Genomic DNA, 18,907 nt, shown 5'->3' with positions numbered 1-18,907 from the left:
CACATTTTCATCGTACTGTAAAAAGTAAACCCAGAGCCTTTGTTAACACACCATGGAGAAAGGAGCTGTCTCTCCTGGATGTGGAGAAGTGAAGCCTAGAGCTCCTGGAGACCACTGTGAGAAGGTATCAGAGCCCCATCACAGTCAGGAACAGAGCTAGGCATTAAAGAGGGACCTGATCCTGCGACATCATTTGAAACCTGGATCTAGCTGTACCTGGGGATTCTCTAATCCTAGAGTTTTCATTTATGAGAGACTAATAGAGCCCTCCCCCTGCCTTCTTCCTATTTAAGTCACTTCATGGTAGATTTTAATTCTCTTGCATCGAAAGTGCTATAAATAATATACTTCCTAATCTTATTGAAAAGCAGACTGATAAACTCAGGGCCCTTATAAGGCTATATGTGAGCACATTAGAAACAGCAGGGCAGCAAGGAGGAGTACATTAGAATGTCACAGAAGAGCCTGGCCATGTATATTTTGGTAAGTCTCCTTGGGTATTTGGGATGACACCCTAGTCTTGGAGTAAAAATGCCCCTGATACAACATTTATTATTATATGACCTTGGATAAGCCATTTATTTTCCTAGGGCCTTGGTTATAAAATGGAAATAACAATTACCTCTCTTACTATTTCATAGAACTGATATAGGGAACAAATAGGAAATAGGTATGCATGGGCTTTTAAAATTGTCAGAGTGCCTAAAAAGACAAAAAGAAAAATAATAATAGCCAAGTATAATTTTCCACTTAAATCAAGCAGTTTATTTCTTTGCAGTTACCTTTTTCCTATAGATAATCCATTTGGGCTTACTGTATTTTCAGAATTATTTACTTTTAAAAATATGATGGAATACCTAAAGTTAACAATATCACAGAGGAATTAAGAATTTTACAAATAATTATGATTGCTGAATCATTCAGTTTCCTTCTAGTACATTATAGAATAGCTAAAAGTTAACACTTGAAATTACTGAAACTAGTCTCACCCTTGTGTATACTTACTATCTTAATGGCAACAACTCCATCTGCCCTTGTTTGAATCCATAAAAACCCTGACTTCCTTATACTAGTTTATTGTTACACACTTCACATCTCTTTGAAACCTCTGTGTCATAGATTGGCTGTTATGCATGTTGGGCAGAGAATCCCATTTTTGTTAGGTATCAACAGCAAGTTAACTTATCATAGAGTGCTGAAAAATAAAGCGTTTGAAAAGATGCTAGCATCCTTTTACATCTGCTTATTTGGGGGAAATATACTTAAAGATTAATAGGAGGAGATATTCTTTTCTTGGGAATATGATAAAGTTCCCATGAAACCAAATAAAATTCAACATTTTTTTATTTTCAGAAATTGAATGTAAAGCCCAGCTGTTTACTCTCATTAATCTTTTTCTTTAAACATAAAGAGAGAACAAACAGATGGAGCTGTAATAGAATGTAAATCAAATACTGTACATGAACATTTCCAAATAATAGGGACTTATAGGAGAAGTGACTAGAAGCCTTCAGTTTCTTTCCAGAAACTCAGAACAGGAATTTGTGCTGATTCACTTAGGTAATCAAAGCTTCAGAAGTCTCTGAGATTCTTCGTAAAAACAAAGATTCCAAAAACAAAAGGAAACAAAAAACAAACAAAGATTCCAAGGGTAACCCTCTGAATCTGAATCTGTCACAGGAGTTCACATTTTTGTTAAGTTACTAAGGTAATTTCTTTGCACCCCAACTTTGAGTAGCAGAATATCACATTGCATTAAGGTAAAACAGAATATAATAATTATATTACAGAGGCTTAACATAAAGAGCAATAATAATTATGCTGGTGAAATTAAGAAACCAAGGGAAGGGTACAAGGGTAGTTCGGTGGTAGAATTCTCGCCTGCCATATGGGAGACCCAGGTTCGGTTCTCGGCCCATGTACTTCCCAAAAAACAAACAAGCAAAACAAACAAAAACCAACCAAGCAAACAAAAATTCAACAAATGGTGCTGCAATAATGGGATACGCACATGGAAAAAGAATGAAAAATGTAGGATACAAAAAATAAGAAACCAAGGGAAGATTCAGTGCCATGTACAACCCCCGTTCCATCACCACTGCTAGAAACTGCCAGCACAGTCAACCTAAATGCTTGCTTCTTTCTGCCTTTTTTATTAGTCATATCATATAAAAATGAAAGCACTGCTTCACAAAATTGGTGGACCTCAGAATACCTTGGAACTTGTTCACGGTGCAGATTCCTTGACCCCAACATATATCATATCTGTCACCAATGCCTCGGAAGCTAAATGATATGCCAGCACCAAGATTGATTCTGATTTGGCTGTTTGAAGGGTTGTATTCTCAGTAATCTTGTAGCAAATATTATTTGGATCTTTTCAACAATTTTATGAATCCTGAATAACCAAGGTTGAGAAGGCAAAGGTCAAACAAGCACACTCATGCTGTCTGTAGATTGATAACTCTCAAATATCCATCTCCAGTCGAGTCTTCCCCTGAATTTCAAGCTCATATCCCAACTGATGACTTGACATTCTCCAATTGTCAAGTCATTTAATAGGCATCACTAACATTATGAACAGAATAGAGCGCTTACTTCCCTCTATCCTAGGATGCTTGCCTAACCCAAGCCACTGGAAATGGCAATTGTATCCACTAGCTGTTGAAGTGAGAAATCTAGGAGTCATTCTTCATTGTTTGTTTCTCTCTTTACCTTGCCCTTCACAACTAAAGCCCCTCAATCCCACCTACATTCTACCCACAATAGGACGCAGCAAGTCCTATTTCCTCTGCATCCAAATACATCGCTCATAGTCTGACACATATGTATTTAATAAAATAAAATCTCCGCGGCTACTACTCTAGTCAAAGCTACCAGTCTTTCACTTCTAGGAAAATGCTTCCATTTGTGCTGCCTAAATATCCACTGACCACTCAGTGCTCAGAATTATTTTTTTAAGTCATAATCATATGATGTATTCCGGTTTATGCTATTTGTCCTGATGTATTAATTAATAACAACACCTTTCTTTCCCAAAAATATTCCACTTGAAAATACATTAAATGATCACACTATTTAAAGGGTCCCAGTGCTTCACATGACACTTAAAATCAAGTACACACATTGACTCTGGCCTGTACTGCACTAAGGTATAAGTGTGAGTTTACCGTTCTCTGCTTTGTCTTCTGCACTAACCCCCTCTAAGCTCTAGTCACACCTGTTGCCTTTTTTCACCTCAGAGCTTTTGCACAGGACCTTCTCTTCCTGGAATGCTATGCTGCCAGATCAACCCATGGAATAATTCCATCCTGTTTTTCAAGTTTCTCAGTTTTAATGTCACCTCCTTACTCAGCCTCACCTCTAATCACTCCATTTAAATTATCCCCATCCAGCTATTACCCACCACAGCCCTGGATTTATTATTCTCTCTCATGTAATATTTCACAATATGATAGATGCTCATTGTTTATTTGATTTATTGCCTGTGTTGCCTATCACAGTATAATCCCATAAAAGCAGAGAACTTATTGTCCCATAAAAGCAGACAGTAAGACAATTTATTGCTCCCAACTTTTTTCCCAGCACCTAGAGAATGGCCTGCTATGAAGGAGACACTCAATAAATGTTTGTTGAATGAATGAATGAATGATGAATTGCTACTAAGGAGAAACTCTGTAAATGTTTGTTGAATGAATAAGTCCCATGACTAAATTCTGTGTTGGCACAAGTAGACTTTAAAGGTCAGGTAAATCCCAACTTTCTAGTTGAATCACTAGTCAGAATTTCAAAGTGAATTTTTAGAGTAGATTAATATTTTACAGATCATTTCATGCCTTGCTCCCCTTGTTTTTCTTCTGTCAAAATGCTGGAAGAAAATTATTCCAAATATTTTCCTAACTTAGGTAGATACTGAAAAGTTGGAAAATACTTCTTTAATTTGGAACCAATTCAAGCTCCATCATCCTTCAAATTTGATTCCAGGAATTGTTGTAAACTTCGATGTGCCTCTGAAGATTTTTAGACCCTAAAAACAGAAATTATGCTGTGTAACTTTTATGAAATTTCACTGAAGCTATAATATTTTTGTCATGATGACAGAGCATGAGGGCAGAATCCATTTTATTAGCTTCATTGGACTCCCCAATGAGTTTTCCTGTTACTCATCTCTCACTCTTCATTCATTGAGCTGATAACTTGATTACTCTTACCTTTGGCTCAACCCTCAGAAAGTAGCATTTAATCACATATTTTCTAACCTAAACCTCTTCATCTTTTGACACAAACAAAAGAGAGTGTAGTGTAGTCTCCCTTTTACACCCTGGTTCTCAAGGACTGTGGAAAGCAGTAGAGCTCAGTGGTCTCAAGCAAGGGGTCCAGACTCTGGAGGATGGATAATAGGAACGTCTACCTCACAAAGGCATTGTTAGGTTTACATGAGAAGATGTATATGTACAAGGCCTTTAGCACAGTCATAGGCTTGTATTAAGTAAACAGTAAATAAAATATTACTTGATTTTATTATTGATATTCCCTTGCTGTGATTATTGGTTTTGTATCACCCTCAGTTCTGCCTATTTCCTGTAAGCCACTGCACGACTTTGAAGATAGCAGGAGCAACTCAAATCAGATCCATGAGTGTGACTTGACAGGAGGACCCAGGCAGCTCCTAGGTTGGCCAAAGGACAAGCAGACAGAAGGGCAAGGGAAGCATATAGCTGCTGTGTACGTATAGAGGTCTGATAACAGCCCTCAGAACGGCTTCAGGAGTGAAGCCAAGCTTCTTTTAGTCACAAGTGTCTCCTACTGTCCAAGAAGAGGCCTGATATGACTTGATGGGATTTTCATTTTCCTGAAAGGAAATAGGAACCAATTAGTAATTACGTTCATTTATTAAAACATATCAGATTTTAAATAGGAGAATTTAAAATTTGGAATGCATTTGCCTGCCTTCAGTCTTCACCCCCTCCATTCCCACCTTTCTTCCTGTCATTATCAAACCAATATTCCTGGAATACTGTGCTTTTATGACTTCATTCAAATAATATCATTGGAGGACCAAATTTGGCACCTTTGACCATGTGACTTTCCTAAGTTGCTCTTTGTATTTCCTTTGAAATGCAAAGGATTTTTTCATTACCTGGAACCACCTTGTAATGCAGGTTTATGGTAAAAGAACCTGTGAGTTTTTATCTACCGAGCCTGACCTTAAATTTCGAGGTAAAAGATTGCTAGGTAGTCTTTTTTTATTTTTATTAATTAAAAAAAATTAACTAACACAACATTTAGAAATCATTCCATTCTACATATGCAATCAGTGATTCTTAATATCATCACATAGATGTATGATCATCATTTCTTAGTACATTTGCATCGATTTAGAAAAAGAAATAGCAAGACAACAGAAAAAGAAATAAAATGATAATATAGAGAAAAAAATAAAAATAAAAAATACAAAAATATATACAAAAAAACAAAACAAACAAAAAAAAAACTATAGCTCAGATGCAGCTTCACTCAGTGTTTTAACATAATTACATTACAATTAGGTATTATTGTGCTGTCCATTTTTGAGTTTTTGTATCCAGTCCTGTTGCACAGTCCGTATCCCTTCAGCTCCAATTACCCATTATCTTACCCTATTTCTAACTCCTGATGGTCTCTGTTACCAATGACATATTCCAAGTTTATTCTCTAATGTCGGTTCACATCAGTGGGACCATACAGTATTTGTCCTTTAGTTTTTGGCTACTCTCACTCAGCATAATGTTATCTAGGCCCATCCATGTTATTACATGCTTTGTAAGTTTATTCTGTCTTAAAGCTGCATAATATTCCATCATATGTATATACCACAGTTTGTTTAGCCACTCGTCTGTTGGTGGACATTTTGGCTGTTTCCATCTCTTTGCAATTGTAAATAACGCTGCTATAAACATTGGTGTGCAAAGGTCCGTTTGTGTCTTTGCCCTTAAGTCCTTTGAGTAGATACCCAGCAATGGTATTGCTGGGTCGTATGGCAATTCTATATTCAGTTTTTTGAGGAACCGCCAAACTGCCTTCCACAGTGGTTGCACCCTTTGACATTCCCACCAACAGTGGATAAGTGTGCCTCTTTCTCCGCATCCTCTCCAGCACTTGTCATTTTTTGTTGTGTTGATAATGGCCATTCTGGTGGGTGTGAGATGATATCTCATTGTGGTTTTGATTTGCATTTCTCTAATGGCCAGGGACATTGAGCATCTCTTCATGTGCCTTTTGGCCATTTGTATTTCCTCTTCTGAGAGGTGTCTGTTCAAGTCTTTTTCCCATTTTTAATCGGGTTGGCTGTCTTTTTGTTCTTGACTTGAACAATCTCTTTATAAATTCTGGATACTAGACCTTTATCTGATATGTCATTTCCAAATATTGTCTCCCATTGTGCAGGCTGTCTTTCTACTTTCTTGATGAAGTTCTTTGATGCACAAAAGTGTTTAATTTTGAGGAGCTGCCATTTATTTATTTCCTTCTTCAGTGCTCTTGCTTTAGGTTTAAGGTACATAAAACTGCCTCCAATTGTAAGTTTCATAAGATATCTCCCTACATTTTCCTCTAATTGTTTTATGGTCTTACCTAATGTTTAGATCTTTGATCCATTTTGAGTTAACTTTTGTATAGGGTGTGAGACATGGGTCTTCTTCATTCTTTTGCATATGGATATCCAGTTCTCTAGGCACCATTTATTGAAGAGACTGTTCTGTCCAGGTGAGTTGGCTTGACTGCCTTATCAAAGATCAAATGTCCACAGATGAGAGGGTCTATATCTGAGCACTCTATTCAATTCCATTGGTCGATATATCTATCTTTATGCCAATACCATGCTGTTTTGACCCCTGTGGCTTCATAATATGCCTTAAAGTCAGGCAGCGCGAGACCTCCAGCTTCGTTTTTTTTCCTCAAGACACTTTTAGCAATTCGGGGCACCCTGCCCTTCCAGATAAATTTGCTTATTGGTTTTTCTATTTCTGAAAAATAAGTTTTTGGGACTTTGATTGGTATTGCATTGAATCTGTAAATCAATTTAGGTAGGATTGACATCTTAACTATATTTAGTCTTCCAATCCATGAACACGGTATGCCCTTCCAGCTATTTAGGTCTTCTGTGATTTCTTTTAACAGTTTTTTGTAGTTTTCTTTGTATAGGTTTTTTGTCTCTTTAGTTAAATTTATTCCTAGGTATTTTATTCTTTTAGTTGCAATTGTAAATGGGATTCATTTATTGATTTCCCCCTCAGCTTGTTCATTGCTGGTGTATAGAAACACTACAGATTTTTGAATGTTGATCTTGTAACCTGCTACTTTGCTGTACTCATTTATTAGCTCTAGTAGTTTTGTTGTGGATTTTTCCGGGTTTTCGACATATAGTATCATATAGTCTGCAAACAGTGATAGTTTTACTTCTTCATTTCCAATTTTGATGCCTTGTATTTCTTTTTCTTGCCTAATTGCTCTGGCTAGAACCTCCAACACGATGTTGAATAATAGTGGTGATAATGGACATCCTTGTCTTGTTCCTGATCTTTGGGGGAAAGTTTTCAATTTTTCCCCATTGAGGATGATATTAGCTGTGGGTTTTTCATATATTCCCTCTATCATTTTAAGGAAGTTCCCTTGTCTTCTTATCCTTTGAAGTGTTTTCAACAGGAAAGGATGTTGAATCTTGTCAAATACCTTCTCTGCATCCATTGAGATGATCATGTGATTTTTCTGCTTTGATTTGTTGATATGGTGTATTACATTAATTGATTTTCTTATGTTGAACCATCCTTGCATACATGGGGTGAATTCTACTTGGTCATGATGTATAATTCTTTTAATGTGTTGCTGGATTCGATTTGCTAGAATTTTGATGAGGATTTTTGCATCTATATTCATTAGAGAGATTGGTCTGTAGCTTTCTTTTTTTGTAATACCTTTGCCTGGTTTTGGTATGAGGGTGATGTTGGCTTCATAGAATGAATTAGGTAGCTTTCCCTCCACTTCAATTTTTTTGAAGAGTTTGAGTAGAGTTGGTACTAATTCTTTCTGGAATGTTTGGTAGAATTCACATGTGAAGCCGTCTGGTCCTGGACTTTTCTTTTTGGGAAGCTTTTGAATGACTGATTCAATTTCTTTATTTGTGATTGGTTTGTCGAGGTCATCTATTTCTTCTTGAGTCAAAGTTGGTTGTTCATGCCTTCTAGGAACTTGTCCATTTCATCTACATTGTTGTATTTATTAGCATAAAGTTGTTCATAGTATCCTGTTATTACCTCCTTTATTTCTGTGAGGTCAGTGGTTATGTCCCCTCTTCCATTTCTGATCTTATTTATTTGCATCCTCTCTCTTCTTCTTTTTGTCAGTCTTGCTAAGGGCCCATCAATCTTGTTGATTTTCTCATAGAACCAACTTCTGGTCTTATTGATTTTCTCTATTGTTTTCATGTTCTCAATTTCATTTATTTCAGCTCTGTCTTTGTTATTTCTTTCCTTTTGCTTGCTTTGGGGTTAGTTTGCTGTTCTTTCTCCAGTTCTTCCAAGTGAACAGTTAATTCCCGAATTTTTGCCTTTTCTTCTTTTCTGATATAGGCATTTAGGGCAATAAATTTCCCTCTTAGCACTGCCTTTGCTGCATCCCATAAGTTTTGATATGTTGTGTTTTCATTTTCATTCACCTCGAGATATTTACTAATTTCTCTTGTAATTTCTTCCTTGACCCACTCGTTGTTTAAGAGTGGTTGTTGAGCCTCCACATATTTGTGAATTTTCTGGCACTCTGCCTATTCTTGATTTCCAACTTCATTCCTTTATGATCTGAGAAAGTGTTGTGTATGATTTCAATCTTTTTAAATTTGTTGAGACTTGCTTTGTGACCCAGCATATGGTCTATCTTTGAGAATGATCCATGAGCACTTGAGAAAAAGGTGTATCCTGCTGTTGTGGGGTGTAATGTCCTATAAATGTCTGTTAAGTCTAGCTCATTTATTGTAATATTCAAATTCTCTGTTTCTTTATTGATCCTCTGTCTAGATGTTCTGTCCATTGATGAGAGTAGGGAATTGAAGTCTCCAACTATTATGGTATATGTGTCTATTTCCCTTTTCAGTGATTGCAGTGTATTTCTCATGTATTTTGGGGCATTCTGATGCAGTGCGTAAATATTTATGATTTTTATGTCTTCTTGTTTAATTGTTCCTTTTTTAGTAGATAGTATCCTTCTTTGTCTCTTTTAACTGTTTTACATTTGAAGTCTAATTTGTTGGATATTAGTATAGCTCCTCCTGCTCTTTTCTGGTTGTTATTTGCATGAAATATCTTTTCCCAACCTTTCACTTTCAACCTATGTTTATCTTTGGGTCTGAGATGTGTTTCCTGGAGACAGCATATAGAAGGATCCTGTTTTTTAAACCATTCTGACAGTCTATGTCTTTTGATTGGTGAATTCAGACCATTAACATTTAGTGTTGTTACTGTTTGGGTCATACTTTCCTCTACCATTTTGCCTTTTGTATTATATATATCATATCTGATTTTCTTTCTTTCTACACTCTTCTCCATACCTCTCTCTTCTGTCTTTTCATATCTGATTCTAGTGCTCCCTTTAGTATTTCTTGCAGAGCTGGTCTCTTGGTCGCAAATTCTCTCAGTTACTTTTTGTCTGAAAATGTTTTAATTTCTCCCTCATTTTTGAAGGACAATTTTGCTGGATATAGAAGTCTTGGTTGGCAGTTTTTCTCTTTTAGTAATGTAAATATATCATCTCACTGTCTTCTAGCTTCCATGGTTTCTACTGAGAAATCTACACCTAGTCTTATTGGGTTTCCCTTGTATGTGATGGATTGTTTTTCTCATGCTGCTTTTATGATCCTCTCCTTCTCTTTGACCTCTGACATTCTAACTAGTAAGTGTCTTGGAGAATGCCTATTTGGATCTATTCTCTTTGGGGTGCGCTGCACTTCTTGGATCTGTAATTTTAGGTCTTTCATAAGAGTTGGGAAATTTTCAGTGATAATTTCTTCCATTAGTTTTTCTCCTCCTTTTCCTTTCTCTTCTCCTTCTGGGACACCCACAACACATATATTTGTGCGCTTCATATTATCATTCAATTCCCTGAGCCCCTGCTCAAATTTTTCCATTCTTTTCCCTATAGTTTCTGTTTCTTTTTGGATTTCAGATGTTCCATCCTCCAGTTCACTCATTCTAGGCTCTGTCTCTTTAAATCTACCATTGTAGGTTTCCATTGTTTTTTTCATCTCTTCTACTGTATCTTTCATTCCCATAAGTTCTGTGATTTGTTTTTTCAGTTTCTCTATTTCTTCTTTTTGTTCATCCCATGCCTTCTTCATGTCCTCCCTAAATTTATTGATTCGGTTTTTGAAGAGGTTTTCCATTTCTGTTTGTATATTCAGAATTAGTTGTCTCAGCTCCTGTATCTCATTTGAGCTACTGGTTTGTTCCTTTGACTCGGCCATATCTTCAGTTTTCCTGATGTGATTTATTATTTTTTGCTGGTGTCTGGGCATTTAATCAGATTTCCCTGAGTGTGGGACCCAGCAGGTTGAAAGACTTTCCTGTGAAGTCTCTGGGCTCTGTTTTTCTTATCCTGCCCAGTATGTGGTGCTTGTCTGTCTGTGGGTCCCACCAGCAAAAGATGTTGTGGCTCCTTTATCTTTGGAAGATTCTCGCTGCTGGGTGTGTGGTGGAGACAGAGGAAAGGTTGTAAGTTGGTTTTAATGGCTTCAAATTGTGAAGTCCTGGGATCTGAATTCCTTGAGAGAGGGATTCCACCTGAGTTGCGTTTCACCCCTCCCGCAGGGAAGGTTCAGGTGGTAGAGAGCAGCCTGTTTCTGCGTTCGGGGCAGTTGCAACCTGTGTAATCCCAGTGCTGAGCGCAGAAGGCTCTGTTTCACCCCCTTTCCTCTTTTTCAGTTAGCCCAATTGGCGACTTCCTCCTTGATCAGTTTCACCTGAGCTGGGGGCCTATTTTTAGTAGTCAGAAGTTGTTCATTAATGCCACTATTTGTGTTAGGTTGGGCTCAGTCTCTACTACTGTTGGAGACTCTTTCCTTTCCCTCTGGGAAGTCACCTGTGAGGGAGGGGCGCCGGCTGCCGCAGCCTGGGGAACCACTGATCCAAGGCTCCCAGCCTGCCCGGGAAGCCGCATGTGTGAAGGGGCTCTGGTCGCCGGCTGCCGCGGCTTGAGGAACCACCAATCCGAGGCTCCCAGCTGGCCCGGGAAGCCACGTGTGTGAAGGGGCTCTGGTCGCCGGCCGCCGCGGCTTGGGGAACCGCCGATCCGAAGCTCCCAGCTGGCCCGGGAAGCCACGCATGGGAAGGGATCTGGTTGCCAGCTGCTGCGGCTTGGGGAACTGCCAATCCGCGGCACCCAGCTGGCCCGGGAAGCCGCACGTGGGGGAGGGGCGCCGGCCGCAGCGGCTTGGGGAACCGCCTATCCGAAGCTCCCAGCTGGCCTGGGAAGGAGGGAGGGAGGGGCTCCGGCCACCAGCCGCCATGCCCCGGGGAAGCGCATGCCTCTCGGGGACCTCACCGCAGCGGAGTCTCTTAGCCGGTCCAGTGGGTCCAGAATGGGGTACACTGTGTGTCTGGTCTCTGTCGTGGCTCCGGGAGCTGTTCTGTACTGTTTCTAGTTCTTTAGTAGTTGTTCTGGAGGAGGAACTAAGACGCGCACTCCTTACTAAGCCTCCATCTTCTCTGGAAGTCTGCTCGGTAATCTTTAATTAACTCTCCATTCTTACAAGGACTTGTTATTATACAAATCTGTCACTGATAGTTTACTGTGGTATATTCTCATTATGGTTTCAATCTAAGCATAGTTTTCCTCTGAGGTGGTTTACTAAAGGAAATTGGTGTTATTTTACTTTTTAACTGCTGTGTGCATTCAGAGTGCCCCATATTTAAAAATATGAAAACTTATAAAAGCTATCTGCAGAATGAAACTGACAAAATTTTCTGATACTGCTAGTCTCTGTTTTTAAATCCTCAGGGGAAACATCCTCCTATTTATTGCAGCTATAGCAATATTTGTGTCATTTTATCATGTCATTCCATTATCACAACTCAGCAGAGTCAACTTAATTTGAGACAAATTTACTGAAACTAGTTTTTCTTTTGCCATTTTAAACCACATGCAGATATGATATCAAAGAAGTGCAGAATTGACATTTATCGAACTATGTAATACTGTGGAATGAAAATATATGCCAAGTTTAACATTCTTGTATGAAACAAATTTTTAAATGAACAATTTGCAATGGGTAATATTCATCCTACTTAGTCAATGTTTGGGATGGATGTGTGTCTTGTTTAGTTAGGGCTATGTTTTACAATGACAGTTCACCTGGGACATTTTTGTCTTATTTATTTTTAACAAATTTTTTTTAAATAATATTTAACCTTTATAAGTGATTTTATCATCTACCAAAAGTCTTTGTCTATATCATCTAATTTTTATTTGGGTCTTATAGCAGTTTCAATAGTAACTACCACCTGTTTGGTAGATTATATGGAAACAAGTGAAATAAATATGTTGCTTGGATTGGTAACTAAATTATCTGACCTTTGTTAATATAGAAAGTGTACAATTAATTGGGAAAAGGAATATCTGTGCAGTCTGGTTTAAATCTTATGTGGGCATTAGATATATGATTAAAATATCATTTCACATCATTTGGAAAAAGCATACCTTTCCCTTTAGGAAAAAATTAAATTATAATTCCCATATTACAAAATACATCAAAGTTAATCCCAGGTGCAGTCAATATTTAAATAAAAATAAACTAATTGGTGAAATATTTAGGAGTAAATAGAGAAGAATATTTGCATTATCTTAGGTTAGAAATTGCCTTCTTACACAAGTTATATATAGAGAGAAAAAATTAGAAAGTTTGTGCAAGAAAAGTATTTTTTTCAGGTGGGCCACAGTGGCTCAGCAGGCAAGAATGCTCGCCTGCCATGCCAGAGGACCCAGGTTCGATTCCCGGTGCCTGCCCATGTTAAAAAAAAAAAAAAAAGCATTTTTTTCCAAAACACTTTCTATTTTATTAACATTTCATTTCACAGATAATACATGAATGGATTTTCTTTCTTTTAATTTCCAAAATTTGCAAGCACTCTATACCAACTCATAGAGAAAATTGCACAGTGCCCCTCTCACATCTCAAAGTGAATGAGAAAGAGGGTCACAGGAGGTGTGCTGGCTGGAAACCATTATGGGTCCCAGAAAAGCCATGTTCTTTAATCCTGATCCAATACTGTAGGGTAGGATCCTTTGAATAGGTGGTTTCTGTGGAGATGTAATTCACTCAGTTGTAAGTAACCTTTTAACTAGATGGAGATATGACTCCATCCACTTGAGGTATGTCTTGATTAGTTTACTGGAGTCCTTTGAAAGTAGAAACATATTGCTTCAGAAATGACATAGATGCAGGCAGACATTTAGAGATGAATAGGGTGCCGAAGTCAATGCTTAGAATGCCAACAGAGAGAACAGATGCATACAAATGATGTTTGGAAATGCAGAGCCCCAAACATTGCCATGTGCCTACCCATGAGATGCTAAGCAAGCCAGAATCCTGAAGGATCCACAGGGGCTGAGAGAGTCAATTGAAACCAGAAGCCAGGAAAGGACACAAATGCCAACCATGTGCCTTTCCATGTGACAGACATTGGCCTTTCTTGAGTCAAAGTTATTTTCTCTGGATGCCTTAGTTTGAATATTTTTATGTCCTTAGAACTGTAAACTTGTAACTTAATAAATTCCTTTATTAAAAGCTATTCCATTTAAGGTATATTGCATTCTGGCAGCACTTAGCAAACTAAAACAGGAAGAGAGCTTACAAGTATCTGCTACAGTTGGAGATGACAGAAAAACGTGGGCCTGATTCCCACCAGAGACTTGTCAGTGTCAAGAGATAACTTGTGAGCTGCTGACCTTGTGAGCCATGGAATTGATGTTGCATTAGAATTAGTTTGTCCCCCAAATGTATGAAGGCAAAGGATATTTGAGTGATCAGCATCTGGACCATATCCTGGAAATAAGTTGAGTGATGCTATCTCAGGTTATTTCTAGGAAGGTGGAAAAAAACTTTACAGGGAGGAGCTGTAGCTGAACCCAGGATCCCCGGCATTCGCCCAGGTCAAGAGATGAGAGATCCCAACACAACCCATGCAAGTGCTGCTTAGCACCAGCTTTAAATATCTACCAAGCAGAGAAAACACAATCCCATCTTATTTCAGTGCCCATCAATTAACAACTTTGTCTCCATTATTTTCAACTCCCTTTCTCCTTTCTGCAATACCCCAATCTCAAAAGGGCCAGAAATTGAAGTTAAAGCTGGGAGAGGAGAAGAAAGAATCAAGGGAGAAACAACCAATGACACACCCTTCCTACAGCTTCCCCTTATAGCGAACCTAAAATAGACAGGCCTGAACTTTACTAGGTTTTGAGTTTTGATTATCAAATGAGAACACACATGTTCTTTCCTAGATCTATGCTATTTGTGTTGCCTTAAAGTGACCAGGATTGTCACGCTGTTATCAAAGTTTTTACCTAGAAGCAGGAGAAGAATAAATTCCAATGATCAAATGTAAAGGGAAAGCAAGGAGAGAATAGTTCAGTCCTACTTATTCAAGATACTGGTTACATTTATGGCATATTTAAGGGGCACCAGGATAAATCTGGAATTCTTCAAGATTGACTAAAAATTCAGGGTACTCATTGAGATATTCAAATGATCAGTAAAAATATGAAAATATGCTCAACTCAACAAGTAATCTAAGAAATGCTACTTACTATGAAGTAAGATTTGTTTTGGCTTATTAGACTGGCAAAATTACTTAGATAAATAATATACAGTGTTCATAAAGTTGTAGAGAAGCAGATACTTTCATACACAATTTATAGGGCCTTAAATTGATCCATCTTTTTGGGGAGAGAATTTAGCAGAAGCTATAGGATTTTAAATGGACAAATCATCAGACCTAACAATTATACTATTTCAGATCACTTTTGGCAAGTATTTAGGAGCCCAGTAATTATTGTTGAATGAGTGATTAAATCAATTACTTACTTTTCGTTTTACACTCTATATTTATCTTTAGTTAAAAATTTAGGACACTGTATTTGTGTACTACTCATGAAATTAAAATCAACCAACCAACCAGTCTCCTAGCAAATAACTAAAAAAACAAACAAACAAAACCTACTAATTTCTGCAGGAACAAGCATTTTTGAATTGAAGAATACCTTTTGAGATGTCAGCAGGCTAAAAACTGAATCTTAAAAGCAATTTCTCTCCAAATGAGTTGAAATTTATTTTGTTCATTTTGATAGGAAGCATCAAATTTCTCTGTTACTTTAAGTATTAAAGAGGTTTGTTGACCTAACGGCCTCTGGCAACTTCACATTTAATTTCACAGTGGCTTTCCCAGAACTATGCTCTGATAAGAGTAAAATTACTGTTCCCTGACATAAATACAAAGCACCCCCATTACGTTGATTAAAATTGAGCCATAACTTCTACGTCTTTTAATGCAATGACTTTTTTAATGCTGCTTTGTCTCCCCTTGTTTACTATAGTTTACAACTTTGATTTTCCAACTTTACTATTTGACACACATTTAGGGAACAGAGTTTTATAGTAATATAAAATCAGACATGGAGATTGCATCATTTTTAACTAAGTTTTAAAATATGTCTCATGAAGCATATTTTTATTTAGAAACAGTAAGCAGGTTGTCAATTAAAAAAAAGGAGATCATTATTTCTTTGTGTGTTCATTGTGGACTTGTTAACTAAGGAAAACTGTAAGAGAAGGAAGACTGTTTAGGGCCCCAGGAAATGTGGCTTATTGGTCACACTCAGAGAGAGGAAGGCAGCATGTAAGAACTTGCTTTCAACCAGGGTTATAAACTTTAAGCACAGAGCATTCACCCTCTGAATTATTATTATTATTATTATTATTATTATTTTATTTTATTTTTGCATGGGCAGACACCAGAAATAGAACCCATGTCTTTAGCATCCTCTGAATTATTTTTGAAAGAACATAAAGAAATGTTAAAATGAAAAAAGAAAAAAAAATTACTAAAGGAGGTTGGAGGAACAGAGAGTGCCTGAGAGACAGAAGGGAAGGAAGGTAGGAAAGAAGAAGGCAGGAAGGAAGGAAAAAAAGAAGGAAGGAGGGTGTATTCCTTTCCTAAGGCTGCCGTAACAAAGTACCAAAACAGGTGGATTAAAACAACAAAACTTTCTTGTTTCACAGTTCTGGAGGCTAGAAGTCCAGAATTATGGGGTCAGCAGGGCCATATTCTCTCCAGTGGTTCTAAGGAAAGAATCCTTCTTTCCTCTTCCCAGCTACTGGTGGGGCCCATCAATCCTTAGCATTCCTTGGTTTTGCAGCTGCATAGCTATAGTCTCTGCCTCCCTTTTCACATGGCCTTCTCCCTTACGTGCCTCTATTTCTGTGATCCTTTCTTCTTATAAGGATACAAGTCATATTGGATTAAGGGCCCATCCTGCTCTTGCGCCCTTAACTAATTACAACTGAACAGCTCTATTTCCAACTGAGATCACAATCTGAGGTACTGGGGGTTAGAACTTCAACGTGGTGATTTGAAGCTTCATGTATCCCAAACACGTTCTTAAATCTAATCCATTTTTGTGAGAATCCACTGTAAGTAGTACCTTTTGAAAATGCTGCTTTAGTTAAGGTGTGGTCCACCTCATTGACGATGTGTCTTGATCTCTTACTGGAGTCCTTTATAAATATAGTGAAACTCAGACACACAGAGAAAGCCATGGAAGCAAGAAGCTGGAATCAATGGAACCTAGAAGAAAAGGGAGAGACCATCAGATGTGGCTGTGTCCTGCCATGCATCACAGGAGCCAAGGATAGCTGGCAGCTGGGGTCTTCAAGAAGAAAACATCACCTTGATATTGACTTGATTTGCAAATTTTCCCAGCCTCAAACTGCAGGCAAATAAATTCCCATTGTTTCAGCCCAACCCATTTCATGTTATTTGCTGGAGCAGCCTGGGAAATGAAAACTTTCATCATATCATTTTGGGACATTCAATTCATAATGGAGGGGAAAAGGCAAAGAGAGGAAGGAAGGGTGAGGAGAGGAAGGGAGGAAGGAAGTGTATACTGAAGGAAATATATTATGTGTGGTAGTTAGATTCAGTTGTCAACTTGGCCAGGTGAAAGTACCTAGTTCTGTTGCTGTGGACATGAGCCAATGGTACATGAACCTCATCTGTTGCTCATTACATCTGCAATCGGCTAAGAGGCCTACCTGAAGTAATGAATGATGTTTGATTTAATTGGCTGATGCTTAAATGAGAGAGCTCAACATAGCACAGCCCAAGCAGCTCAGCATACCTCATCTCAGCACGCGCAGCTCACCCAGGCCTTTGGAGATGCAGAAAGGAATCACCCCAGGGAAAGTTGTTGGAACCCAGAGACCTGGAGAGAAGGCCAGCAGAGATCACCTTGTGCTTTCCCATGAAAGAAAGAACCTCATTTGAAAGTTAGCTGCCTTTCCTCTGAAGAACTAATGAAATAAATCCCCTTTTATTAAAAGCCAATTTTTCTCTGGTGTGTTGCATTCCAGCAGCTAGCAAACTAGAACATTATGTTTTACACTACCGCTGGGAATCTTGAATTCAGTCCAGTAGATGTAGGACTCAAATTGCTATTTTATTTTATTTTGCTTTATTATTTTGTTTTATCAACTCTAAGCTGAAAGTTAAGTCCTAGGAGTAGAAGTCATTTACTTCAGGCTTCTTTTGTGGTGGTGCCATTCTACTTGATGAATTGATAATTATTCCCTCTTTAACGGATGACCGAGAATCATGGTCTTATAAAAGTTAAATTTGTTATTGAAAATTTGACAAAATTTTTACAACCTTAATTAGTTATTTATTAATACAATATAATATGAATAATGCCTTTCAATGAGTGAAATGAGTGTTTGAATTTGCATTCATTGTCTGAAGGGCTAGAACTTTACTGAGAGTGTCTGCATATTCATAGAAAACTTGGATATGTGGTCACAGACTAATACAAGATGGGGCACTTAATTCATTCCAAACTGGGGCCTCACAAGACTTCTTGAGATCACAGTTAATGGAGATGGCAAAACTTCTACCCTGTCTTAGGAGTCCCTTAATTATCCCTCAAGTGACTAGTTGCTCAATCCTCAGATTTCTGCCCCAATACCCTGCCTCTCAATTTGAACACTGAAGGAATGACATAACTAGAACACTCTCTCTCTCAAGCTTCCTTCATGCTCTTAAGAGAGTAGCTGCCCCAAATTTTGATCTAGTGGTTTCCTTTCCCAGCTTATCTGATTCAGGAAGGGGTTCATGATGGAAGAGGTTTAACAACTCAGAGCAGCTTTATAGCATGACCTTCCCCAACTCTCCACCTCTCCATCCAGAATCTGTTTCTAAGTTCTTCTAAAAGGTTGGAATTGGTGGATGGAGCAGAGCACAACCACCACATCAACACCTCTTGGTGCCACCTTAAAATATTCTTAAATCCATCTTATTTACTCTGTTTTCACTACACACTCAGTATAGTCCAAGCCACAATCTTCTCTTACCTGGATTATAGCCAGGTCTTCCTCTCTCCAACCAGACTCCCATTCTTTCTAATCATGCCACTTCTAAACTATTCCATAAGCTTTGGTGCAAGATCTAAATTCAGATCTGGACTCCACCTTTTATTAATTGCTACTCTTGGACAAGATAATTTACCTTTGTGATTCCCCAATTTTTTCATCTAAAAATGGAACACAATCCATCTCATAGGTGTATTTCAGGCATTACATACACATGTACACACACACAAGTATAATTAGCATGTC

This window comes from Tamandua tetradactyla, chromosome 15 (assembly GCF_023851605.1).
Source record: "Tamandua tetradactyla isolate mTamTet1 chromosome 15, mTamTet1.pri, whole genome shotgun sequence".
In the NCBI taxonomy this organism is placed as follows: domain Eukaryota; kingdom Metazoa; phylum Chordata; class Mammalia; order Pilosa; family Myrmecophagidae; genus Tamandua; species Tamandua tetradactyla.
The sequence above is the reverse complement of the archived record's forward strand: the minus strand, read 5'-3'. Positions refer to the sequence as shown.